A 27,276-nucleotide genomic window follows, 5' to 3' on the forward strand; every position below is an offset into this window, starting at 1 on the left:
CTCCCGCCAGCTGACCCTAAACAAATGCCAAGCAATATACACTGTGATATTCTGTATGTTAGAAATGTATGCATGTTAGTTTTGTTTACTGGAAACAAGAAACAGATTAAATCTGTAGGTTATTTTCTTTCTGCTCAGAAAGAATAGAAGCTTTCCGTGCTTTCTTAAGAACAGGGAAGCAATGAAAGTTTATGGATCCTTGCTTCATACCTAGATAAGAAACTCAGCTGGTAGAAAAAGATTGCTCTGTTGTTTTCTGTTGTTGTCGTTGTTGTTATTACTCAGACATCTGTCACAAAAATATTGCATATGTTTGACTGAAACTAATTTAATGGGTTGGGTTCTGTTTGATATAAATTAATAATACTTCAAAAAGTAATAACAGCAACATCCCTATGTTAAATCATCCTGCTTATCATATACAATTCATGGTTTTGTGCCACATGTAACAGCAGAACTAATCCAAAGTGATAATTTAGGAGACTAACTCTATAACTTGTCATAAACAGAAATCAGTTCCAGACCTATAACACTTAGTTCTCAGGTACTCCATACTGCATTTCATTATTTACAGCTATGCTGGTATTTATGTTATGGTTCAAATTAACCTCATTATTAAATAGCCATTTTAACCTAGCTCTGCATGAAAGCATTAATTTGCTTTTGCAAAGACCAATTATTATCAAATGTAACTTTACAGGAGTGAATTCCACATGACCTTGCTGTAGGCATACGGTCACAATAAAAAATAATAATAATAAAAAAGAAAGTATTTTTAACACACAGCTGTTTCTCTTTAGTCTATTCCATTCAGTAATTCCGGCGGGCGCCGGCCCCCCCCCCCCCAATTTACAGGTTGTTAAAACTCATTAATAAGGCATAAGTATAATGTTAACTTGGCATTCTTATCTCCTTTAGAAAGCTTGAAAATAAATACATCAAAAAGCTACAGAATAAAGCAAAATCTTTTCAGCTGCCAAATTGTAAAAATATGCCAAGTTGCCAAGTTCTGTGACAAGATTCCAATAGTTGGATCTTTTGGTAATCTTTCTGAAATGTTTTACCACCTTAAAATGTAGCTAAAAGATTGTTGGGATTCATCTTTGTATTCTTGAATATAATGTTTTAAACAAGGGTATAATGGGTGTTTTCTTTCAGCAATGTTGTTCAAACTGTTGCAGGAGATTATTTGGACTGTGCAGCTGTAAAAATATGCAACACAGGTAAAAATATGCCAAAAAGTAAGTTAAGTATTACAGAGTATAAATAGGCTGCCTACCTAGAAAGGCAGGGCAAGAATGTATCTGTTCAAGAACATATACATATGTAAGTTTTAAGAACTCTGTCAAGGGTACAATCTTTGTAATTTTATCCTTAAGTCTACTGTTGCAAGGCAATCTGTTGCATAACAGAATTTGTAGATGTATAGATTCAGTTGCAAGGATAAGGACATTGATTGGTCTTCAAATCAAAACAGTGTCTCAATCAATATTGTCCTTGACAGGAACTTTTCATACCTTAGGCAGGAATTTATCATAGAATCATAGAATGGTTTGGGTTGGAAGAGACCTTAAAGACCACCCGGTTCCAAACCCCATGGGCAAGGACACCTCCCACCAGACCAGTCTGCCCAAAGCCCCATCCAGCCTGGCCTTGAACACTTCCAGGGATGGGGCATCCACAGCTTCTTTGGGCAACCTGCTCCAGTGCCTCACCACCCTCATAGTAAAGAATTTCCTCCTTATATCTAATCTAAACCTCTTTTAGTTTGAAGCCATCCCCTCTTGTCTATCATTACACTCCCTGACAAAGATTCCCTCCCCAGCTTTACTGTAGGTCCCCTTTAGATACTGGAAGGAGGCTCCATAAGGTCTCCATGGAGCCTTTTCTTCTCCAGCCTGAACAACCCCAACTGTCTCAGCCCGTCTTCATGGGAGAGGTGCTCCAGACCCATGATCATCTTTGTGGCCCTCCTCTCGACTCATTCTAATACTTCCATGGTCATGAATCCATAAATCCTAGAAATTAATTGCTGATTTTGGTTAAGGTGGTTAATTAGAGAAAGATAAACTAATAACTTTTATCAATAGAAACCTTAAATCAGAAATAGATTTTTTTTTTATTTTTTATTTTTTGTAATGCATGTTTTATTACTCAAACAGAAAGTACGAAGTTTTACTGAGTGATGCTCTGTGACCTATATTATACATGGAATGAAATTAGACAATTAGACAATCGTTGGTCTGAAATCACTCAAGTCAAATGCTTATCAGCAAACACTTTAATGATGGTGTAATTTTTGCTTTATTAATGCATTTAGCACATCCCCAGATAAAGTTCATTAGCATTTTCACTATCTTTTTATTTTTAGATATAATGTAGTTCCTCTGTGGAATGCATATAGAAAGCATTATAAAACACTTTCTTAACTCAAGTTAACTGATTATTGTTTATAGATTTAATTTACACATAACAGTGGGAAGTTATATTATCATAACTGCATCTGTTGTAGTACACTGTGTTCATTCATACAGAAAAAAAGCAGGTCATTTTAAGGCAAATACAAACTGGATATGACAGTAAATTAAATAACTTTATACTTCTTTTCTATCTGAATCAAATAATTTCCCTAAGATTAAAGTATGACTAATGTTATCTTTCCTATTATACTAACTGGTTTTTAATTGTGATAAACTATAAATATAAGATAAATAATAAAAAGAAATAGATCTGTCTGCCTGACTTCTAGGCAAGTTTATTTCTAATGGAAATAAATTCAAGGGGTGAGGGAGGAACCACCTTTGCAGTGGAAGAAAAACCTTCATTAGCAATGAAACAATCTGACAACTTTCTGCCACTCTGTAGCGTTACTTTATTCTAGTTATTCACAAGTGTTTTTTGAGATTAATTTTTTTGTTCTAATAGTAGCTGACTGAAATTTTATTTCAATGTAAAAAAAACTCCAATGTCTTACTAAAAAAGCCAAAATATTTTATATAAAATATAATAGTAAATATTATTAATATTAGTATTAAATGCTTTTATCAGAAAATATAAATAAAATTCTAATTTCTTCATATATGATTCCAAAAATTTCATTTCTTCTTCTTTTTTTTTTTTTTTTTTTTTTTTCCCTCATTTTATTTTCTCTCTCAGTATTACTTTTTAACCTTTATGGCATCAAATCAGTGGTAATCACTGATTCCTCCCTTTGTTATTGTACAAAGGTTATGTTAGGTCATAATATTTTTAAGACAGAGACTATTCTACCAGCATTAATGTCTGAAAGGTCTCAAACATTTGAACTATGGCTTGTGTTTTCAGTTAGGTTGTGACTGGCTCTGACTTTCAGAGCCAGTCTCATTTCTCAAAATGAGAAATCTGAATAACAAAGAATGCATTAGGAGTTTTCAAATGCTGTTGTCATTTATGTTCTGCTCTTAACAGTAGATTCCAGCCAGACTTTTCAAGAATTATTGGCAACTTAATGTACATATTTCTTCTTGGGATTTTCATATGTATTATCCAACCTCTACCCTACCAATGAATATTTAGTTACTGTTACAAAAGGGACACGGGGAAAAAACCTCTTAAATGGAAGCACACAGTCAACTTAAAGATTATTTGTTTTAAATATAAATTTAAATATGTTTTAAATGCATATTTACATAAACATTTTCTCATAGTATTTGTGCATTATGAAAGTGTAAAAATCATGAAATGCTTAGGGACAGTTTGCAAGCCTGATAGAATTGGGATAATAGACATGATACGTTGTTTAAGAGGGAGAAACATTAAGGAGAAAATTACCATAAGTTATTATAATATACCAGGTATTATGAAATTTCTGTCACTGACTACAGAATATAATAAGCCAAAGACATCAGAAATGTCATAAGCACAGTTGACTTCAAGACAGGAGAATGAGATGTGACCTTTCAAAGTCACTTTTGTGTCTATAATTCTACCTTAGTCTAACTAAAAATAAAATTCTCACATAATCTGACAATTTATAAGTGACTTATGCTCTTAAGGCATCAGTGGCTTCAGAATATTTCAGCTCCTCTTTCATTTTGCCCTTTTGGAAAATTTGACCTTGAAGCTAATCATGTTGCCACCGTCCAATAATACCTGATGTCTTGCTCTCACCTATTGGACAGACATAAGCAGCAGACAGACCATATACTGATTATGTTTAGTTCAAGCAGATTAATGTTCAGCCTGTTGTCCCTGTGGGAAGTTAGATGCACCTGTGTTGACAGCTATGTATATATAATGCTGCAATAAATATTAGCTGTTTTGAGTATGCTTGCTACATTTTCTGGACAACAGCTACCTATCAGAAATGTGCAGCTTTTGCTATCTGGGTGTTCACACTGTTTTCTTTGCAAAGTTTAGCTGATCATCTACTTTGGCTGGCACAGAACTTCAGCTGCATGGTACAGTAAACCAAAACTTTCAGGGAAAAAAAAAAAAAATAGTATGATCATGGAATTTTTTATATGCCTTAAAAGTTTTCAAAGCTTTTTTCTTCCTTCCTTCCTTCCTTCCTTCCTTCCTTCCTTCCTTCCTTCCTTCTTTCCTCTCTCTTTCTCTCTCTCCTTCCTTCCTTCCTTAAGACCAAGGAGAAAATTTTTATTATAGAACATAATGGTAAATAAATTTATATGTTAAAGAGACCCTTAGAAAACAAAGTCTGGAATGGGCATGGAATTAAATCATTAATTCTAGTGATAAGTATTTGTAGCAATTGTGGAACAGTGTAAATTCTGCAAAAAAAAATCCTCATAATTAATCAGAAAGATTTTACATTCTCCATGGATATTCTACATTGTTACTCCCAGTGTGTGATCATAAAACTCCTCTTAAATGAATGTCCAGATGAAGTTATATACTAATCAATGCAGTGTATTGTAGTTTTACTGCAGTGGACAAGTGAAGATATTAGAAGGAGGTATGAACTTCATTTCCAACCAACTCAAATAAATAGCGTAATAAACTTAAATAGCTTATTTAAATACATTTATTTTGGTTCCTGACTTTGGCAAATCATATTAGATATTCACAAAAAGTGAGAGTCTAGTCCATAGCACTTTCACATAAAATACTGTGTTTAAAATACTGTCTATCAACATGCTAATTTCTCGAGTAGAAAACTTGTCAAAACCTTAATTGAATTTAATTGTAGATACCAAAAGAGTCAAGATACCAAACTGTCCCTCCAGAAGTAGTTTTAAAATCTGTCATTTTGATTTGAATATTAAAATCTTTATATAATAATATAAATTTTATCCGTGATCACTTTAGAAATGTTTTAATATATATATATTATATATATATTCATATATATGTATGAATATATAATTGAATCATATCTTCATATAATTGAATCCATTCTGTACATATTCCCTCACTATGTATTTTTCATATCTGTGTTCAACTAATCATATTTTGTTCATTCAGCTAGAGGTAAATAAACACGTTATGTTTAGAAGATCAACTTGCCACAATAGCAATAAATGTACACATTTTACAAACCACTAAGTTAATGGAAGTTTTAGCCCCTAAAGATAAATAGACATTTTTCTTGCATTTAGATCACATTTCTGCTGAGATGGTTTCACAGCTTTTTCTGGGAACTTTTCTACGAACTTTTTTTTTTTTGACTTTTAAGAGCTCTGTTGCAGCTAAAAAAAATAATAAAAATTGTAGTTTCACAGAGTAAGCAGATCTATTCTGTGAAATTTGTTCTTTCTATGCTCTACCTCAAGAGTGTAAGATTTGAACCAAGTCTCAAAAATGTAGGAATTAGGACTTATCACTGTCCTTGAAAAAAAAAAACAAAAACAAAACAAAAAAACCCTGCACATTCTATTAAAATTGTTTCTGAATATAAGTAGATAAGTAGAGCCTTTTTTTTTTTTTCTTTTTTTTTTTTCTTTTTTTCCCAGATAAATTCTATATTCAAGTAATGCCATCTATAATCTATTATTTCTCTGCCACACAGCTGTTAAAACACTGGGAAAGAAAAGAATCTCAATCTGGTAAGTGCAGAGATCTGAATTTCAGCTACAGGAAGATTTAATGCAGAGTACTGCATTAGTTCTCTTAGTAATTTCTTGACTGTGACACTATTTTAGGTTATTATTTAAATAGTAGTGTACCTGAGCATTAGAATTAATTATCATTAGAATTAATTATCATTAAAAATAGAAAATAATTTGATAGTAAAATATATTAAAGTATATAAAATATGTATTTTTAATAAGACATTGCTTTTTAGTTTTTGAGGCCTTAGTCAGAATCCTACTTTGACTTTAATGGGTTTTGAATCAGGCCTTTATTTTTCAGATGCTATCTTTCACTTGTATTCCCCAAAGCCTTGTATATTCTTACATATATGATATGTATATTCTTCATGGTGCCTTGTTTTCTGCAGATACATTACACTCATTCAGTTCTGAATGTCAAATAATTATTTGGTAGAAAATCTTTTTTTTCCATCTGTAAGATTTATGGTTTTTGTTTTATAGCTAATTGATTAAATAGCATTATTAAATTAAATACACAGTTTTGAACACTTGAGTTTTTGAACAAAGTTCATTTGATAACACAGGTAGGCAAATACAGCTTCATTTAGATACAAAATAATTGGAATTCACTTAACATTGAATTTCCTTTGAAAAACTGTATCCCCTTTTTCTTGTGCCAGTTATCTTAGAACATTCCAGAAGTCAAATCTTACCTGCACTAATGCCCATAGAAAAGAATAAATAAATAAATTAGGATTGCACACTCAGATAATTTAGATAGCAAATTTTATATGCACATGGGAAGTTTGTTATACTGTATGTGGTGTACAACCTTAATTATTAACACAGGAGGCAGATAATAGTCCCGAAGTCCCCCGCTGGAACTTTAGCCCAGAGGAAATTTAATGAGTCAGATAGGGTTCTGGTGGTACCCTTTAGAGCTTGGCTCAATCATGTATACATTTATTTTTTTTTTGGTGACTGGAGGAAAAACCTTATGAAGTCCTTAAACTCTTAGGAATTCCTGCATAAGCCTATTTTTTTTTTTTTTTTTATTTTTATTTTCCCTCAATCTTCTGTACTAAGACTTGTAACCTGAAAAAGATTCAAAATGTTCTAAAATTCTCTAAAATCATGCTTACACAATGCTTTGTCATAAGTCACTTTCACTTCTCAAAAGACTTAGATTTCAGTAGGATAACCAGTTCTAATTGCACTTTTGTCTGTTCTAGAATACAGCCACATGATTAGTGTAAATAAAAATAACTAGTTATCACAAATGTTAAAAACAAGCCCTAAGTGTAATTATTATTTTGTTGCATAAAAAAAAAAGAACCTACTACATTTTTCAGAGCCTAAGTAACTAATTTCCACTGAGTTATATGAGAAATACATACTTGCTTCCCCAGACACATTTTTATAATTAAATAATTTAAGAGCCTGTCTACCTTAAGTTTCTTTGATCAGTTTTATTTTTTCAATTTAATGATAATTCAGTATATATCCAGATCACAAACCTGATCATACAGTATGCATATATATTTGAAATAATTATGTCAAATTTGTTCAGTTTCATAAAATATTTAACATTGTCTCACATTTTTTACTTATTCACCCAGCTGAGCAATTCTTTAAATATGTATATATATATATTTGAATTTTCTATTTGTTATAGTTCAGGGAGGATTTATCTTTCCTGTAAATAGAAAAAATTATCTGTATAGAAGCGTGAACATGTTAGCACATGACTAACATCTTCAAAAGACTAAAGAAATAGAAAATGTCAGGCAAGGATGTTAGCAAGTCAGCAAGATGATAATAATACCAAGTTCCTCAGAATATTGTTTTGCTCTATTATGTATGTACAGTGTTCTGTTGTTCTTATTGTTTAAGTAATAGCCTGAAAAACAGAACTTGAAAATGTTCTTGATAAAAAAAAATATCTTTAAATTCTCACTTCTTGTGAGATTGTGGACCAAGTAATGTTCCCAGAAGGAAGTATATTATTTTTTTAGTATGACTATAATTCACAAAATCACAGAATCATCTAGGTTGGAAAAGACCTTCAAGGTCATCAAGTCCAATCACCAACATGAACTACCAAGTCCCTAAGAACCACATCCACCTCTCTTAAATAAACTCCAGGGATGGGGACTCCACCACTACCCTGGGCAGCCTGTTCCAATGCCTAATCACCCTTTCTGTGAAGAAATTCTAACACCCAAACTAAAAATCTCCTGGTGCAACTTGAGGCTTTTTCCCCACACCATTATCATTTGTCACCTGAGAAATGAGACTGACACCCTCCTCACTGCAACCTCCTTTCATGTAGCAGCAGAGAGCAATTAGGTCTGCACTCAGCCTCCTCTTCTCAGACCCAATTCCCTCAGCCACTCCTTGTATCTACTGTTTTCTACCCTTCACCAGCTTTATTGCTCTCATCTGCACATGCTCAAACAATTCAATACCCTTCTTGTAGTGAGGGGCCCAAACTGAACACAATAGCTGAGGTGTGGTCTTGACAGTGCTGTGTACAAGGGGACAATCACTTCCCTAGTGCTCCCCTAATTCCTTCTGATGCAGGCAAGGATGGGCACCTGTGCACATTGCTGGCTCACGTTTAGATGTCTGTCAACCAACACCTTACGCTATCAAGTCCCCTTTAGAGGCTGCAGTAGCTGGAACTGTCATAAAATGTGTGGAATTTGTTGTGGAGGTAAACTTAGAATTTTATTTATAAGTTTTTCTAGAATTAAAAAAGAGGCTGCTACTTCAGTAGTCTTTTGAGGAAGATGAAGAGTTCTCATATGAAACCATCACAGCCAAATTCAGAAGGAAGTATCTTTTGAAGAATATACATGTTTAAACATGCATTATACTAATTAATCCATTAATTGCACATAATGCTTGATATTATGTCTCTTAAAGGCAATGTTGTGATGTAAAGATTCAAGAGAAGGTTATTTTCTTAAAATATCATCCTCTTCCTGCTGAAGTTACTAGGTTTTAGATGTGCAGAATTAGCCTCCTTTCAGCTGAACTGAGAATCTCATGGAGTCTTGTCCGTAACACTGAGGATGACTGAATTATATTAATGGTAAAGTCTTTTACACCATTCCAGCTGATAAGGCAAAAATATGCTGACATTCAATAAATGTAGCAATGGGTAGATAAATAAAATCATTTGGCATACCTACACCCTGGAGGTGTTTTGGTTTGCTGTATTATAAATAAGGCATTCATGTTACCCTTCTGTGTTTCTGCAGCACAGTGAAGCTAATAAGTGCAACTAATAGAATTGCAAATAAAATTTTATTTAAAATATTTGTTCAGTGACCCCTTCACTTTCAAGAATTTTTGACTTCTTGTGGCTGTTGGTTCTACGCTACAGTTTCCAGCCATCTTAATTCTTCCCTCTGTTTTGTTTTGTGATATTCTCTTAATTGGCTTTTTGCTCCTGTTTGTTAGCAACTTATCTAAATTAATTCAATGAAAAGGGTGTGATATTATGTGCTGAATATTTTATGATCTAGTTTAAGACATCTTAAAACCAAGGGAGCACAAAATGAGCATTCTGTGGCAGAGGGTGCAAAAATCCACTTTTTTCTCTCATGCTTAGTTGACTTGAACTACAAACTGTCATAGCTTGAAGTAATTTTCAGTGTCTTCATGGTCACAATGGATTAGGAATTTGACTTTTGCTCAGAAACTCAGAAATTCAGAAACTACTTTCCAGAAACTCGCAAGGCTTTATTGTAGTACTTCCTGAGGTGGGAGTTTTGCTGGCATTCCAGGGACAGTGTTTGTCAACTAAAGAGACTATGCCACAAGAGAGTATGACCAATAAAGACAAGGCCACTGCATTAACTTTGTTTTCTTGAGGGAATTAATTGCAATCTTAAAAAAGTTCTTAGAATTCAATGTGAAATTTCTTGACTGCAGTTTTACTAACATTCACCTTAATTTGAAAGCAAATACACTTGTGGGAAAAATATTACCATATTATTAAAAAGACATCAGTGGACTTTGAAGTGGTTTTTCTTTGTTTGCATATTTTTTTTATTTTTTTTTTCTGAGGCAGAAATAAAATATATGCAAGTACTATTAGATTTTATTGTCTTTCAAATGAGCTTATATTACGGAAGTGTGCAACGATATTACAACATAATTGCTCTGTTGATGGTTGACGGGATTACTTTTTATAGATGTTTTCCTAAGTTTGGATAAATGTAAATGTGTGTAAATGTGAAATAAAGGCCTTACTTTAAAAAAATTTGCTAGTCACAGGCATAGGAATAAATTACTACTCTAATAGAACCGGCCCTAAAAAGCAAGTTCATCAAAATGCTGATGTTATCACTAAGAAAGCACAGTGGTAAACATGCTATATATCTGAGTAGTAAGAATTCATTACATCAGTGAGAGTGAATGGGTGGTGCAGACAGCGTATGTTTCAAGTATCTCTATCTTCAAAAAATCTCCAAAATGGAGATTTTGCCTACACGTTTCAGTGAAAAAAAGATCTTCAAGCATAGCATTCACAGTGCCGTTCATCCAGTCTCATCAGTTTTGATCAACCACTACAATATCCAAACTCAACAACAGTAGGGAAGGATGTCAATGAAGACATGCTATTCCTTTTCACAGAAACATAACCATAATGAACTAAGATACCTCCCACATTTACCCTTATTGTTTGTTTAGAAGAAAATCAAACATGATTTATATATTGTAAATGTCAGTTTAGGATGCTATAACCAAGAATTGTATAGAGCGTTGGGAAAGCATTGAAAGGAAATCATCATCAAAATGATGAAAATTTCAATGATTTATGTTTAGTGAAAAGCCTAGTTTTATCCAACTTCATGTTACCTAACAAACACAACTCAGCAGATGGTGAATTCAGAAAATCAAATAGATTATATTCAAACAAATGTAAAAGCACATTGAACAGTCATATCAAGGACAGCCACAATTTTAACTTTGCCAAACTGGAAATGACTCTGAGAAAGAAATCCCAACTGAACTGAACTGAGTTGATATGAGACACGGAGACAAAAACTAGAATGGAAGAGAAATAGGTTGCACAATGAAATTCAAGCTTCAATACTTAAAGCCAAGGAAAACAGAACTAGTCAAAGGAGAACACTAGAAAAGAATGTTAAGAACAATAAAAAATGAGGAGAGGCAAAGAATAAGAAAGCAAATAAAACACTGGAAAGCAGTTGTGCTTTGCAGTGTGAAAGCACGGTGTGAAAGGAGATATGTGGTTATAGACTGAAATGTGGAATAACCCTGAAATCAGTCACTGGTTTCAAAAGCTAAAAAGAAATCATACTGCTCTAATAAACAAAGCATATAAATTTTGAAGAACAACCTGCATTCAAGACCAAGAGATTTCACATAGAGCATTTATACTGAACATGTTGGTTGAAAATTACTTCACATTAATGCTCAGTCAATTTCAAAGGTGATTGATAGACCCCAGATATTTGCTAGATCTTTGGTTTGATAGACTAAAATGATTGATAGAGCAAACCGACATTGTAGAATCATTTTACATTGCATCAAATCTCAACAGTTGTTAATGTCCTCAGGACAAGAATATAGTTTAACACGAATACTATGAAATGTATTTCCTTGCTTTTTCTCTTCTCACTGCTAAGATCTAAAGAATAAATAAGTAGATAGAAACCCCAATATTGTTGATATTATGGACAAAACTGAGCAAAAAAGGCAAACACTATTTTGTTTGCAAAATTATGACAAAGCCTTGAAATGGTAAAAGAGAAAAAATGCTTAATATGGTAGAACAGCTCACCAACAGTCCTGTACAGGTCCATGGAAACACCATAAATGAGATATTATCAAGACAAGGAAAAGTACAGACTATTCACTTAGCTTAAGAATAGATGGAAAGATTCTTGCCAACACTGAAACATTTCAAATCAAATATGTTGATACATGACTGAGCATTTCAAAGTGTTTTGTATAAAAAAGGCCCCTTGGAAACAATAACTGAGATATAGTTTAAGATATCTGAAAAGAAAACATAGAGGGATATGATGGTTCCCATAGGCTCCCTGCTGGTGGACTGTAGCTGTGATAACACCTAAGACAGAATCACAGAATCACAGAATTTCTAGGTTGGAAGAGACCTCAAGATCATCGAGTCCAACCTCTAACCTAACACTAACAGTCCCCACTAAACCATATCCCTAAGCTCTACATCTAAACGTCTTTTGAAGACTTCCAGGGATGGTGACTCCACCACCTCCCTGGGCAGCCTGTTCCAATGCCTCACAACCCTTTCAGTAAAGAAGCTCTTCCTAACATCTAACCTAAAACCTTGTACTTGTTTGAGTAAATATATGAAGTTGGTTTTGAAGAATCCATAAAGTCCATACTTAGTATTATTATGTATTATTATTATTATTTATTTTTATTGAAGGAAAGATGTTCTCAACAAAACTAGAATCTCATGTATAACTTCCATCAGCTGGTTGTCTCCAAATTCAGCAGAAATTTTGCTTTGACTCCCTTGTGACAGCATTAAGTAGAAACCAAGTGGTGTGGAGAAATGAGTACAGGCACCAGGAAACAAGGGAAAAAACATTTTTGAGAGTAGAGTAGAAGATATCAGTATCAGTAATTGTGAATGTAATACAGTTCAATGCAACTGAAGATGCAGTAACAAGTACAGATTTATTCACTTGCTATGGGGAAAGTTTTTCACATTGTGATCCAGTGATCTTATTTTACACTATAAATATATATTAAAGAAATAGTAAGTAAAAGCTCTGAAAATGATTGTCTATATATCCCCAGATTTTGGAACATTTTAGATTTTTCCTGTATTAGCCAGTGTTTCTCATTCTGAAATAAATAGACTGAAATAACTATATGAAACTTTCTACCTAAGATTAAGTAGAGACAAAAACTGAATATTGCTAAAAAGCAAGAAAAAAATCCAAATGCAGAAAAAAGACGAACCTAAAGAAATTCAAGTTGTTCTAAAAATTGAATAATTTCTTGGGAAAAAGCTTCTCCTCTTCATAAAGACTTTTCAAAGCTTTTAAAAGACTGTGACATGAATGACAATTTTTTTATTGACACATCTTTGGATACTGTTTTTTAGTGATTGCTTGTTGAAGCTCATGAAAATATTTGATTTGCTATCTCAAGATTATTAATTAAACATTAATATACAACCAATTACCTAATGTTAGCAATATCTTTGCTGTGGTTTACTACTGGGACTTGCCTTTCCATCACTAATTTAATATCATAATGGTACTAAAGCAAGAACTGAGACACACTCAAATCACAAACATCTGTTATTCCTAATCATGTCAAAAGATGTCACCTACATCTCCCTACTTTCTTTTCTTTGTCTCAAACTTTATAGCTAAAAAAGTTGCAGAGCCTGTCAAAGGATGCTGACTTTTTTTTTTTTTTTATTGAATTTGGACACTGGTGAAACTATAGCTACAGATTATTTTTTCTTTATGTCATTCTGCAAAAATTGTAATTCAAAACACATCTAAGTAACTACAAGACACTGTAATTTAGAATCTATCAGATTTCAGAGGCGAACTGTTCACTCTGCTGTTTGCAAAATACAGATATCACAAGTGAAAAAAAAAAAAAAAATGAGTCTCGAAAAAATGTTCCAGTTCAGGCATAGAAAATTGAAGAGCTCATATTTTACTATAAACTTTCTTTTCCTATACCATAATCTGTAACTCTTTCTTCTTTGATAATCTGTCCTATTTTTGAAAGATCAGAAAACTTACTCTCCTACCAAGCCCCATGCCGAGCTTTCCTCTTATCCTTTCCTGATTGTTAGTATTGTTACAACTTGTTCAGAGTAAATACATCAGATTATCTTTCACAGTTTGCTCAAGCTCTTCCACCTCCACAAAACTGTCAAAGCACTGTTTGAAAAAACACAAATATACAAGTAGAAAATTACCATCTTGACAGAAAGTTTTCATTCTTCATTTGCACAAAGACTTGATACTTTAGTTGTTGCTAACATCAAGCTTATCTTATAAATCAGATATTTAAGACAATTTCAAATAAATTAATCTTTAATGCCAAAGCAGTATATATTTTCAAGAAAATGAGTCATGTTTTGCATATTTACAGCAGATAAAGTTTATGTGTGTTGAAGCATAAAGATCTTTGGAAAAAAAAAAAAAAAAAAAACATAAAAAATATGATCAGTTCATTACATATGTAGACTCCAGTAACAGGTGGCACAGATTGTCTAGATAAACTTGAAGAGGAGAAAGAAGATGGTAGGTTCTAAAGGACAGTTTGCATGACAAAGTCACTGTAGATGAAATTAGAGGGCTAAGAGAAGAGAAACATGAGACAAATTCATGCAAAATCTATGTTTTTGTCATTTATCAACACAAATAATATATATTATTAATGCATATTCTTCAAGATTGTGTCATTTACTTCACAGACAGGTGAAAATGTGACAATGTGACTTCAGGTCTCTTTTTTTTTTTTTTCCTTTTTATTTTTATTTATTTATTTTTTATTATTTTATTTTATTTTTCTCTACCCCTCCACTTCAGGCCAGAAAATGCAATTAAGTCATTTGGAAGATGAGTAAATAATTTGTCTCAGAAACAAGTTCCATACTTCAGCTCTTACACTTGGAAGCCTTGCAGTTCTTCCTTTTTTATGCTATTATTCCTTTATTTCTAGTTCTAACAATTATGCTTTACAAAGAATCCTGATGATGCTTATTGATTTCAGTTATTGCTGATCAGACCTTTTGGTTTTCATGAGTGTTTATCCTAGTTCCATAAACAATTGCATTCTGTTTGACTCAATTTTTCCTACAAATCCAATTTGCTTAATCAGTTCTTTCTCAGCTGTGCATTATGAAAGTGTTCCAGGTTTTCACAGTAACAATGGCTGCATTTTAGTAGTTGATAAACTGGTCCCCATTTATGCAATTTAAAAAGCACTCTGATGGCTCCTTATTATTTAAAAAAAAAATAATAAAAAAATGTTAATAATTCTACATGCATATAGCACACTACAGCCATCAATTCACATTACCTGCACAGTAGTGGCACTTGGAGAATGGTGTATACTGTATGTTTAATTGTGCAATTGTTGTGCATGCTATCTAATCAGCTAGATTTTAAAAGGCTCACACTGTTGCTACAAAGGAGAGCTTTATCTTCCATGTGGCTTATCCTCCTAGTACTTATCCTCTAGTTATCTCTTGCTCTTTTTCAGTTTCTATCCCTTTGAAAGTTTTAGAGAAAACACTTCAAAGTGTTGTTTTTCAAAGGTGTGGTACTTAACATAAACTCCCCTCCAGTCTGACCATCTCTTCATATTTCCCACCTCATGCGCATTCACATTCAAATTCACATTCACATTCACATTTAGCTTTCTCTTCACTAGTTTGTTGCTGTCACATTCAGGGACCAAGCCTGAGACTCACTTCCCATGTAAAATCAAAATATTTATAAAAATTAAAAAGAAAAGAAAAAAAATACTATAATCTTTCATTTAGCAGCTTCACAGTACTTCAGTTTTACCGGACTCCCCGTAGAAAAAACAGATTGACCAAAAGGATTCAAAATTAAAAATTAATTAAGTGCACTTAATCTATTCAATAATTAACAATTTTTCAATAGACCATTAAAATAGATGCCTAATTTAAACTAAGTTTCTGAAGCACTTAAAGAAATTAAATCTCAGTAAATATTTTGCTACTTATCTCTGTGGCTATACCTGTCTGTCACCTGTCTAACGTGTAAATTTTTTTTCTGGGCATGTGCAACACATTGTCTTGCCCTTTCATTAGGTTGAATGGGTTCTTTGTGATAAATATGTGAGGGAGTCCATCTACAAAGTATCTAAGTAATGTAGAGTCTACTGATTGTCATGTAACATGGCTCTGTTCCCAAGTATAAACTATGGGAAGTTTCATATCAAGTACAAACTCTGACAGTGCAGGTTAAGTGGCCTACAATTTCACTTTCTATGCTATTTTCAGAGTCCATATCTTCCTTTTATTTTTTTAAAGCCCCAACAAGAAAAATGGCCTTCCTCACAGTTACCAAACATTATGATCAAAAAAATAATGCAATGACAAAATAATTGTTCATCATTGATCTTTTTTATTTTCCCTTGGTTTTCTAGCCAGCTCAAGTGCATTGCCACTCACATAATATCTGATGTAGGATTAGAGATTAGCGTCATCTGGGGCTGGTTATGGAGACTGATAAGCTATTCTGTAAATTAGCACCTCAGCTTCTATAATGTCATGAAGTTAAAAATAAATAAATAAATAAATAAATAAATAAATAAATAAATAAATAATAAAAAAAGAAAAAAAGGTCATGCTGACCCTAGCAGGCTCCTTAGTATGCATTAACTTGGCTCTGTGTCATCACTGCCACCTGCTCATTCACTGGCAAAACAGAACAATATGATGTGTTTTGGCAAACAGACTTCCAGAAGCTCAATCACTCACATGGTAATGAAGGCAGAAGGGAACGAACACTCATGAGAAATTGTTCCTGAGGGAACATCCTGCATGACTGCCAGGACTGCCAGACAGTCATTCCATCCAACATGCCCTCTCTTCTCCATCTGCAGAATCATGATACTCTGTACCTCTGGTTGGCCTTGTGTACTCTGGTAGATGATATATTTGAAAACTTGACTAGGTTCAGAATGATAGTGCTGGAAAGTGTTAATTTAAACCGCTCATTGGCTAAATTCCACGTCACACTTCCAAAGACTGTGATGACTTAGTGACATGGGATATTTAAAGAAGGATATGAAGCGATGACAGCAAAACCGCTGCTGTTTTAATACAATTTGCAAGCTAGTATCATTTATGTTTTGTATTCTTGTATACACTTCCTTATGACAAATATGTTAAAAAAATATAAAAGGCAGAAGTAAACACTATCACAGAGAAAAAAAAAAGTCTAAGAAATAAATGTTGGCTTTTCTTGATATCATTCCTTCTGGGATTTGCTTTCCTTTAAGAAACCATAGTATGATCTAAATAAATTACTGCAATTATGGTTTTGATTCAGAAAAGCACTTCAACACATATTTAAAATAAGCATGAACTTGGCATGTATACTCCTGAGTGCTGGATTGTGATGGTATTGCTGTAACTGAATAGGACCCCCTACCTTTTATTCAGTACACAGCAAAAATCAAACTTTTAGAAGTCAGATGAACAAAATAAGTTGCCTTTTGGCAAGTATACACTCAATATCATAAAGTCCACTCTGCAACTGAGTCCACAACACTTTTTATTCCAGATTTTATTTGACTGATCTTGAAATAACCATTTTACATTGGCAAGTACTAACTAGTTTTATCAACTGAATACTAACTACTAGGTGTCCTTGAAAGGAAATATACGTATTTATATATCCCTTTTATCCACCCATTTGTTTCATAAAATAAAGCAACTCAACCTTAAATCAGCAACCCTTATTAAAGACTGATTTTTTTTTTTTTTTTGGAATGAAATTAACTAAGAACAATAGAATATGGCCAGCATAGACAACCATGTGAAGGACTGAAATTTTAATCATGCATGATAAAAGTAACTGGCAAATGAATATGTGTTTATAGTCCAGCAGATCTATCTATCCTTTTAGGAAAAACAAGCAAACAAAACAAAACAAAAACAAAAACCAAACAACAACAAAAAAAAACATGACCTTTACAGCAACACCTTAAATCAAGATCATTTTAATATTTTCCAACTTTGATCTAAAGGCACAGATAGCTAGCTTCACCATTAAGCACTCTAAGCCACTGTTAGCTGAAAGAACTGTTTTCTTTGCTTTCTTCCAATGCCGATGTTCAGTCCTGCAAACAATTTTATACAGAGATGGAACTGAAGGAAGATCAGGGATTTTTACCTCCTTCTATGTATTTCTTCTCATCTTTTCTTACACCAAAGAACCAGCTGCTTTTCAAGGAAGAAGATTCAGTGAGTTCTTTTCCCTTACTGAACTGAAAACAAGCTCAGTATTGTTTTACTTCCCTTTGTTTTTTCCCTTAGAGGGACTTCTGAGGGAAGAAAGGACTTTCCACTGCAGAAACCAACACATTAAACATCTGTAGACTCTTTTGGCAGGTCTAGCTATTTTCTGTGCATGTTCTTCATGTTCTGTAAATTTGAATAGGAAACAGTCAACAAGGCAGTATGCCATAGTGGGGCAGGACCCTGTGGAAAAAAAAATGCAAAAAAAAAGAGGTAAGGAAGAAGCAAGAAAAGGTACAATCTAGCAGAGGTTTTGAAGGCATAGTAAATGTTCATAACAGAAATACTGAGAAAAAAATAAAAAGAAAAAAAAGTTAGAGGTAAGCGTCCAAAGTCTGGATAAGGGCTTTAGGCTGCAGCACTTAAACTGCTTCTCAGCACTAGATTTGTTTTTATTGCAGAATGTTGTTTCCCCAACTTGACTTTTAAACTTTTGGATTTTGACAGCACTATGAGGTAAAGGTCTTCTATGAGTCATTAACTTCCCATGTTCTATTCTTTGCTCTTATGTTTAAAGTTTAAGAATTAATGTGGCAGCAAAGCCACAATAATAAGAACCATGATTTATGGCCAATATAACTTCACATTTGAGTAGGCACTGGGATTTGAGAGAATCCTTATAAATAATATTGAACAGTTAGAGTCCATAAATAAAAAATACAAAAGCCAAGAATGTAAATGCCATACTCTGCCTTGTATGTGAGGCTATACAGGAAACAATGTTCTTTATGAACATTCTAGTTCAGAGTCTGATCTCAACTGTGATCATGTAATCCTATTTAATCCCATTGCATTTTTAAAACTATAATTAATATCTGTGTGTATAAGAAATAAATCTGATGAAAATGACACATTGTGTGTTATATCACTTCCTGTTCCTGTGCTAAAACTACAAATTGTTATAACTAGTGTACCATGAATACTGTAACTGCTGCTGCAAAGGTCTAAGTGTGTCTGTCATCTGTCACTTCTTTACCCTTTTTATGAGACAATCAATAAGACTCTTCATGTTGTTCCTTTTTATGGATCATTGAGCTCTTATCAAACAGTGAACTATGGATTAATGGACAAACTGGGGAGTATTAGCTTATACTCACCTTGAGTCCTTGTGAACAATAACACTTTAAAATACAGCTTTGCAGAGGTTTAATGCTAAGTTGTGGAATGTATATGGAATTTCAGAGGTTTCTCAGCATCATCGGTTATTCATCTAAAGTGTCCTGGTCCCCATGAAATCTGCAATTAAAATCAAAGGAAATACAGAATTTTAGTCTTTTTATATGTTAAATTGGGATTTTTCATTCCATTTAGATATCAGTGCAGAAATACAAGTGAGATCCATCAAAGCACAAATTTTCTTTGGCTAAGAAGATTATATGTTGCCAATTAAGTTTTTTAATTATTATTATATTTTTTTTTTTCATCTGGTTGCAAATTAAAACAATTTAATTTGGTCTGCCCAAAGCCAAGGCAAAATGGAATACTTATCCATAACTATAATTTTCTTTTGTTATTTAAGTTTTTCTACCTTCAGTCCTTCTAGACTCCTGCAGTCTTCATTAACCTCCACATTAATATTCCCAGCAAAGGCTGGAACATTCTTTGAGATGTTGCAGAGAATGAGACTTTCACATTTTCACTCTAGCTGCTGATGAAGATAAACCCCAGCATTCGTAAGACAGGTTATAAATTTATATATGTTTAAGGAGGAGACATTATTCATTTTTCTAGAACTTACAAAAAACTTAGTCTTTAGTCTTTCTACTTTTGCTTTTTCAGTGCAACACTTTAAATATCTCTTCTTGTTAACATCAGTAGTTTATAAGCCTGTTTTGGTTCTGTATACGTGCGTATGATTGTACCTGAAACCACTTTAAACAAGGCTCTGTCTCTCTATAGTCTTTTTTATATTTATATTTATTTTATTTTATTTTATTTTATTTTATTTTATTTTATTTTATTTTATTTTATTTTATTTTATTTAGGAGCATGTAATGTCATAGTAAGGTTTAATTCACCCACCTTTCTTTTCTTTCTCTTTTTTTTTTTTTTTTCTTTTTTCTTTTTTTTACATTTTCATGCAATTAGCTGCTTTTTCAGTAAAGCTGCAGTACAGAGACACCTGCTGGGAAATGAATGAACAGAAACAAATGCAAATATCCATCCTAACAAAAGGAATAAAAATAACAATAATAATGTTATTCTTTTTTACAGCTTTTAAGCTGGAAAGTATTTTTTAACCTTAATTTTATTTGCTATTTTTCATTTCTATACAAACCCTATTAACTTGGTACAGAAACATTATAGACAGAGAAGCTCAATTTGAACATTAAATCTGAAAAATTTAACAGAACTTAAACTGTCCATGGGATTTCACATCTTTCCACATTTAACTAATTTAACACATTTAATACCTTTAACTATTAATCATACAAAATCTTTGTGATTAGGCCCAGGAATAAGTAATGCCTTGTGATAAATTCTGTGCGTACCTTTTAGAAGTTTAATTATTTAGGAAAATCAAGTCCTAGATCTAATGATGCTAAATGGGGAAAAAATAAAATAAAAAAAAATAGGGTATATGACAAAATAAAAACAACTAGGAAGCATGTTATTGAAACTCACACTGACCAGCATGTTCACACAAATGAATAGTTAGTGTTTCATTTCAATCTTACATTGGAACTTTCCTCTCACATTTGATCATAATCCCTTATCCACCACATGATTCAACAAAGTCTTCATTAGTCACAAAAGCCAGGTTAATATATTTGGCTAATAACTATTATATTATTTTATAAAAAAATTACTCATATCTTATATCTACTGGATTTTTCATTTATTTAGGCACCTAATAATAAAACTAGTTTGTTTGTTTGTTTGTTTGTTTGTTTGTTTTTTCTGTAGTTTCTGTTGCAATTTACAATAAAATAGTTTTCTACTTCAGAAATCCCCTGAGAATATGTGTTGTAGTACATGCTCCAAAACCGTGCTTATGAATTAATGCATTCCTGGAAAAAAGTCATTCTAGCGGTTAATATTTTATGAACAATTTCCTAAAAACTACAACAAAAAACTTAAAAACATGTTAATATGAAAACTATTTTTTTTTTTCACTAGTAGTAGAAATCATATTCTCCAAATGATCACACTCAGAAATAAATTCACTAAAGTACTTTTAAGCTGTTATATTTTGTTCTTGGCTTGAGGCACCTTGCTGCAGGTGGGAATCACAGAACTCAAAGAGATGTTTTCCTAGGAATGACGAGGGAGATGTCAAGTAATTCAATCCAGTTTCATTCTGCCTCCAGATTTCAGAATAGTTGTTTGCAATACTCTCGTGCATCCTCTGCTTTAAGGAAACACAGGGCTGGGGAGGATGGGGCACTTGAGAGAGTAACACATTATTAATATTATTAATTTGGCCCAGAAATGAATAAAAGGAATTTTTCTACTAGAAATTAAAAAAACAGGTTTTCACTACAAAAGTTGCATGAAAGATTGTAATCCAGCTCTGTACTTTCTGCTATTTATTAGCTATAAAGTTTCTGAAACCATTTTCCAAGACCGCACTTTCGGTATCAGTCACTTCAATTGAAGAGTTCAGAAGTTTTGTAAACCATTTAATCACATCCTTTGCAACTTCCTTCTAAACTTATACATATACCTTATTCAGCTGATTGCTTCTCAGTTTCTTCATCTTTTCTATCACTTGCTCTTTTGACTTCATAATTCTTAATACCTAATAAATACCTGTGAAAAAGATGATATTGTTATTCCTTCAACAATCTCTATGGTGAACTGGAGTGAAGACCAGAGCAAACAAATAATTCCTCATCCAACAGAGTATTTGATTAATAATTAATATTTTCCATAATGTGAGATGTACCTTTGGGGGTGATTTTCGCCCAGTAACATTCAGTCTATACATTAGACATTCTGCTTCACCTATTTTTTGTTAAGCTTCTCATATATGGTATACTTTATCAACATTTTATTTATATATATATATATATATATATATATGTTTTCAGATTGTTTTTCTGCTACTTAATTCATTTGCATGACAGTCCAGTATTTTTCCTAGCGTTCTTTGATAGTTCTTTGATATCTACCTGCTCCCAACTGTTGTGTAATTTTTGTCCCAGGTTGCATTGACAGCTACAGTCTTACATGTGTCTTAGTGACATCCTAAGTAGAATTCTGAATTCAAAATATATTCTCTTGTCAACTTTACTTCAGGGTCTAGTTTAAATAGACTCCACAGACAATGTCACTTTCCTCAGCACAGACAATGTCACTTTCCTCAGTTGGTAATTTGAAGTGGAACCTTTATTTTCTTGTTTGATACTTCCCTTTCCAAAAACTTCCTTGTTGGCAAACGCATTTTCATCTCAGTACCTTGAGACCTTGGAATTCACAGAATCACAGAATCACAGAATAGTTTAGGTTGGAAGAGACCTCCAAGATCACCAAGTCCAACCTCTGACCTAACGCTAACAAATCTTCCACTAAACCATATCCCTAAGCTCTACATCTAAACGTCTTTTAAAGACCTCCAGGGATGGGGACTCAACCACTTCCCTGGGCAGCCGATTCCAGTGACTAACAACCCGTTCAGGAAAGAAGTTCTTCCTAATATCCAACCTAAACCTCCCCTGGCGCAACTTTAGTCCATTCCCCCTCGTCCTGTCACCAGGCACGTGGGAGAATAGACCAACCCCCACCTCACTACAGCCTCCCTTCAGGTACCTGTAGAGTGCAATAAGGTCACCCCTGAGCCTCCTCTTCTCCAGGCTAAACAGTCCCAGCTCCCTCAGCCGCTCCTCGTAAGACTTGTTCTCCAGACCCCTCACCAGCTTCGTAGCCCTTCTCTGGACTCGCTCAAGCACCTCCATGTCCTTCTTGTAGTGAGGAGCCCAAAACTGAACGCAGTACTCGAGGTGCGGCATCACCAGAGCTGAGTACAGGGGGACAATCACTTTCCTGGATCTGCTGGCCACGCTGTTTCTTATACAAGCCAGGATGCTGCTGGCCTTCTTGGCCGCCTGAGCACACTGCTGGCTCATATTCAGCCGACTGTCAACCAATACTCCCAGGTCCTTCTCTGCCAGGCAGCTTTCTAACCACACATGAACACATTCATCCTGTCTAGAATTTGAACAAGAAATGAGGAGCACCAAACAACCCTCCTAAAGGCTCTGAATGTGTATATATTTTTTAAAATAATCTGAATTAATTTCATTAGAAGCTTGGTAGCTATTTTCTTCATTCTGAGAAGATATTTCGATTTTATGTACAGTTGGAAAATACATATAGATATATAAAAATGTATATATATATGCATATATACAAAAATGTTTTTACACACATATATGTATTAGAATGTGTATGTACATCTGTATATATATATAAATTATAACCATATAATCTATCATTTAAAGTACAATAACCAAGCTCTTTGAGAAATGACTCTTTGAAATAGTCTATCTAGAATCATTATTTTAGTTTTACCTTTACAAGATGTTTCTCAATGTTCCCTGTAACAGTGACTTCAGTGTATAATATTTGAAAATACTATCTTTGGTTATTAATATTGTCACAGTAATTTGTGTGTATGTACTGTACAGGACTAACCTTCATTGTTATAGGTTTGTTGACATTTCTTTCTTCAAAGAAGTTTGCTATTATTTCTTTTTACAGAATATATTAAAATATATATATTCATAGATTTCTCATAAATTTAACATTTTCTAATCATTCTCTATACATAAGAATCTGTGTGAATATCAGAGTATCCTGATGCTGCCAGTATAAAATGAATACATATTTCTAAGAGTAGTTGGATCTCTTTCTCTTAAAAAAAAAATAAAAATTAAAAAATAATTGTAGCTTGATGGAAACTGGCATTTTTAAGTCAGGATACCATTATTCCCTTCAGAATCTATGGATAGTTACTGTTTTTGCTAATGCTAAATATTATAGATCAGCTCCTTTTACCTCTTTTGTAGCTGAGAAAGAACCCTGTTTGTTTTGTTCTACTCCAATAAACTTTACCATATGTGTAAAATGAAACATGAAAATAAGACAGTTCCATTAAATTGCTTCTTTTCTGGTGTGAGTGAGTGAATACACCAAAAACATAATCCGAACAATGATAGTTAATTGTTTTAAAACTGATTTTAAATATAACCTAAATTCTCTTAACTAAAACAAAATTTAAGATCCTTATTTTATGTTTCCTGAAAGTCTTTGGGAGTTCAACTGGTATTCAGCTTCCTAAAATGGGGTTAAATGCTAGGTAATAACATTTGAGAGCTGAGGAAGCAGCAGTTAACCCCAATACTAGCACCAGTCCTAACAGGACTTCTTTAGTTCCAGCACTACATTTCAAGTCTACCTTGAAAATTCACATCTGAAATAAGTTTAATAATAATAAATCAGGGCACTCAGAAAGGATTGGATATTACTCCAGACTCAGGTTCACTTACAGCAGGTGTTAATAAGTTGCCCAAATAAATTAGCAGAATAGCCCCTGGAGTGAGTGGTTATTCATTTTGAAACATACCTCTGTATTGGTGTGGATATCTGTTAAAAACTGTGTTGACATTTTCTCATGTATCTCATAGGTTAACTTATCTGGATATTAAATGTTCTACTAATCACTGACAAACTCTATTAAATAGTTCCTGGACTACACTCTTGTCACCAGAAAGGTAGGTGAAATTCCAATCCTTCCTGATAACAACATATGAATTATAATTTTATTCTGAAAAGGCAGTAGAGAACCAAAATCCAGTTGCGAAACCTGAGTCCTTATAGATATGTAAGACACAAACAAAATTCTTCAATAAACTATGTTTTTGATATCAGGTCAGGTCAAAGTCCTGTATTATTTAGTAATAGATTGATTTGTCCACTGCAAAACCAAGAAAGGAAAATAATTTATTGTAACTAACCCTATATTGGTTTATCATCATCCTCTTGAAGAGGATGAAAAATGTATTTTTTCAACATCATCTACAGGGATTTGAGTTGTTTTTTTGTTGCACCAACAGGTTAAATAAAATCCAGTTTTATGCATAGTAGCTAATTGTTTTATAATTAAAATATTTAATATAGTTCACAAAATTCCTCTCTTTTTAGAAAAAAATGATTGACACATTTATTCAAAGTAACCACACGCTTTACTGAATGATTCAAATGGTGTTTATCACAGCTAAATGCAGCCTTCCACAGTATTATTTTCTTTTTCTGTCCTTCAGTACAATCTTTAAAACAGTATTGTTCAGATATACTTGTGATTTACAAATGAAAGAAAGAGCTGAGATCATTGGAAGGCCTTATATATTATGAGAAACTTTGTGCCTATGATCTGATCACTGAAGTGCAACCTTTTGATAAATAAATCTTATTTTTGAAATGGGAATGAAATATATATATTTCTCATTTATCAGACAAAAGCTAAAAGAAATTGTAACCAAACTTACTAAAGAGAATGTTGGACATTGCTTTCATCAGGATTAAGCTTACAGATTTTATGAACTATTCATTAAATTAAGCATTTTTGTTTTTATCATCGCCCTGTGAGAATCCTTTTCATTGAACTGTGTATGGATACATGCAGATGTGTTTGCATACAGCACTCCTTGAAAGGAGTATTCATACACGGGAAAAAGCCTCTCATGAGAGCAGAATAGAGAAGGAGAGTCACCTCCCTTGACCTGCTGGCCATGCTTCTTTTGATGCATCCCAGGATACAATTGGCTTTCCAGGCTGCAAGAGTGCATTGCTACTCATGTTGAGCTTCTCATCAACCAACACTCCCAAGTCTTCAACACTCCTCAGGTCTTCTCTCAATCCATTCTCAGCCCAGCCTGTATTTGTGCTTGGGATTGCCCTGACCCAGCTGCAGGACCTTGCACTTGGGCTTGTTGAACTTTGAATGAGGTTCTCACAGGCCCACCTCTCAAGCCTGTCCAGATTGCTCTGGATGACATCCCTTCCCTCCAGTATGTCAACCGCACCACACAGCTTGGTGTCGTTGGCAAACTTGCTGGGGCTGTACTCAGTCCCTCTGTCCATGTTGCTGACAAAGGTGTTAAACAATACCAGTCCCGATACTGACTCCTGAGGAACACCATTTGTCACCAGTTTCTACTTGGACATTGAGCTATTGACTGCAACAATTAGAGTGCGACCATCCAGCCAGTTCCATACCCACCAAGTGGATTTGTATTGGATTTATCAAATCCATGCCTCTCCAGTTTAGAGACAAAGATGTCATGCAGGACAGGGTCAAATGCTTTGCACAAGTCCAAGTAGATGATGTCAGTTGCTCCTCCCCTATCCACCAGGGTTATTACCCCACCATAGAACACCGCCATATTTGTCAGGCATGATCTGCCCATAGTGAAGACGTCAGCTGTCACCAATCACCTCATTTTCCACATGCCTTAACATAGTTTCCAACAGGATCTGCTCCATGATCTTGCCAGGCACAGAGGTGAGACTGACTGGCCTGTAGTTCCCCAGGTCTCTTTGTTGTTCTTATATCATTGGATTTCCATTTGTAGTAGCATTATTGATTATGAATAATTCTTATATTGAAGTAAAAAGAATCTTGGCACAATAATTCTTAATTTGAAGTAAAAAGAATTTCAGCACAATAAACCAGGAGTAAATCAAGGACTGGAGAGATTAAATCAGGAAAACCTTTTATCTTTTCAGTTCCTGGAGCAAAACTGCACTGCGGTTTTAACCATGATTCTACACTCTTCCTGTATCACTCTGGTGGATTAGAATAGCTTTACTGTAAGAGTAAATACTTACACATGTATTCTTAAACTCTTCCTTGTTCAGAATCCTTCCTTATTAATCTCTGCAATATTTTCTGCCTCTTCTAAGTTTAGCAGCAGGAAATATGCTTACTGTAACAAAGCAAGTTTGTTTCTAAAGTAAATATACCATGATGTACCTTTCATTGCTCTTGTCATAAGTGCAACACATTAAAAGATATCCCTCTGCATGTGCTCTAACACATATACAGTTAGTTATATGCCAAGTACATAGCTATCCAGACACTCAAAACAGTTAAGACTTGGTGTTACAAAGCCATAGTAGAATCTGGAGTGTTTTTCTTTCTTTCTTTCTTTCTTTCTTTCTTTCTTTCTTTCTTTCTTT

The 27,276-nt window shown here is 33.6% G+C and overlaps 2 long non-coding RNA genes across 3 annotated transcripts in view; one reads left to right on the forward strand and one right to left on the reverse strand.

Annotated features, from left to right (window-relative positions):
- The window catches only part of LOC118168521, a 98,755-nt gene that overhangs the window by 22,880 nt on the left and 48,599 nt on the right, over nucleotides 1–27,276 (forward strand). The window contains exon 3 of one of the 2 annotated variants that reach the window (XR_004751621.1): nucleotides 12,484–13,166. The exons of the other annotated variant lie outside the window; for it this stretch is intronic. This is a non-coding gene — a long non-coding RNA (uncharacterized LOC118168521). Of the gene's footprint in view, nucleotides 1–12,483; nucleotides 13,167–27,276 lie in introns of those variants that run through there. 2 annotated transcript variants of the gene reach the window in all.
- Nucleotides 18,099–27,276, reverse strand: part of LOC118168520 — a 107,029-nt gene continuing 97,851 nt past the window's right edge. Inside the window, exons 2-3 of the long non-coding RNA XR_004751620.1 lie at nucleotides 19,191–19,329; nucleotides 18,099–18,276 (exon numbers count right to left, since the gene is read on the reverse strand). This is a non-coding gene — a long non-coding RNA (uncharacterized LOC118168520). The remainder of the gene's footprint in view (nucleotides 18,277–19,190; nucleotides 19,330–27,276) is intronic.

The sequence above is a fragment of the Oxyura jamaicensis genome, chromosome 5, assembly GCF_011077185.1.
Source record: "Oxyura jamaicensis isolate SHBP4307 breed ruddy duck chromosome 5, BPBGC_Ojam_1.0, whole genome shotgun sequence".
Taxonomy (NCBI): Eukaryota; Metazoa; Chordata; class Aves; order Anseriformes; family Anatidae; genus Oxyura; species Oxyura jamaicensis.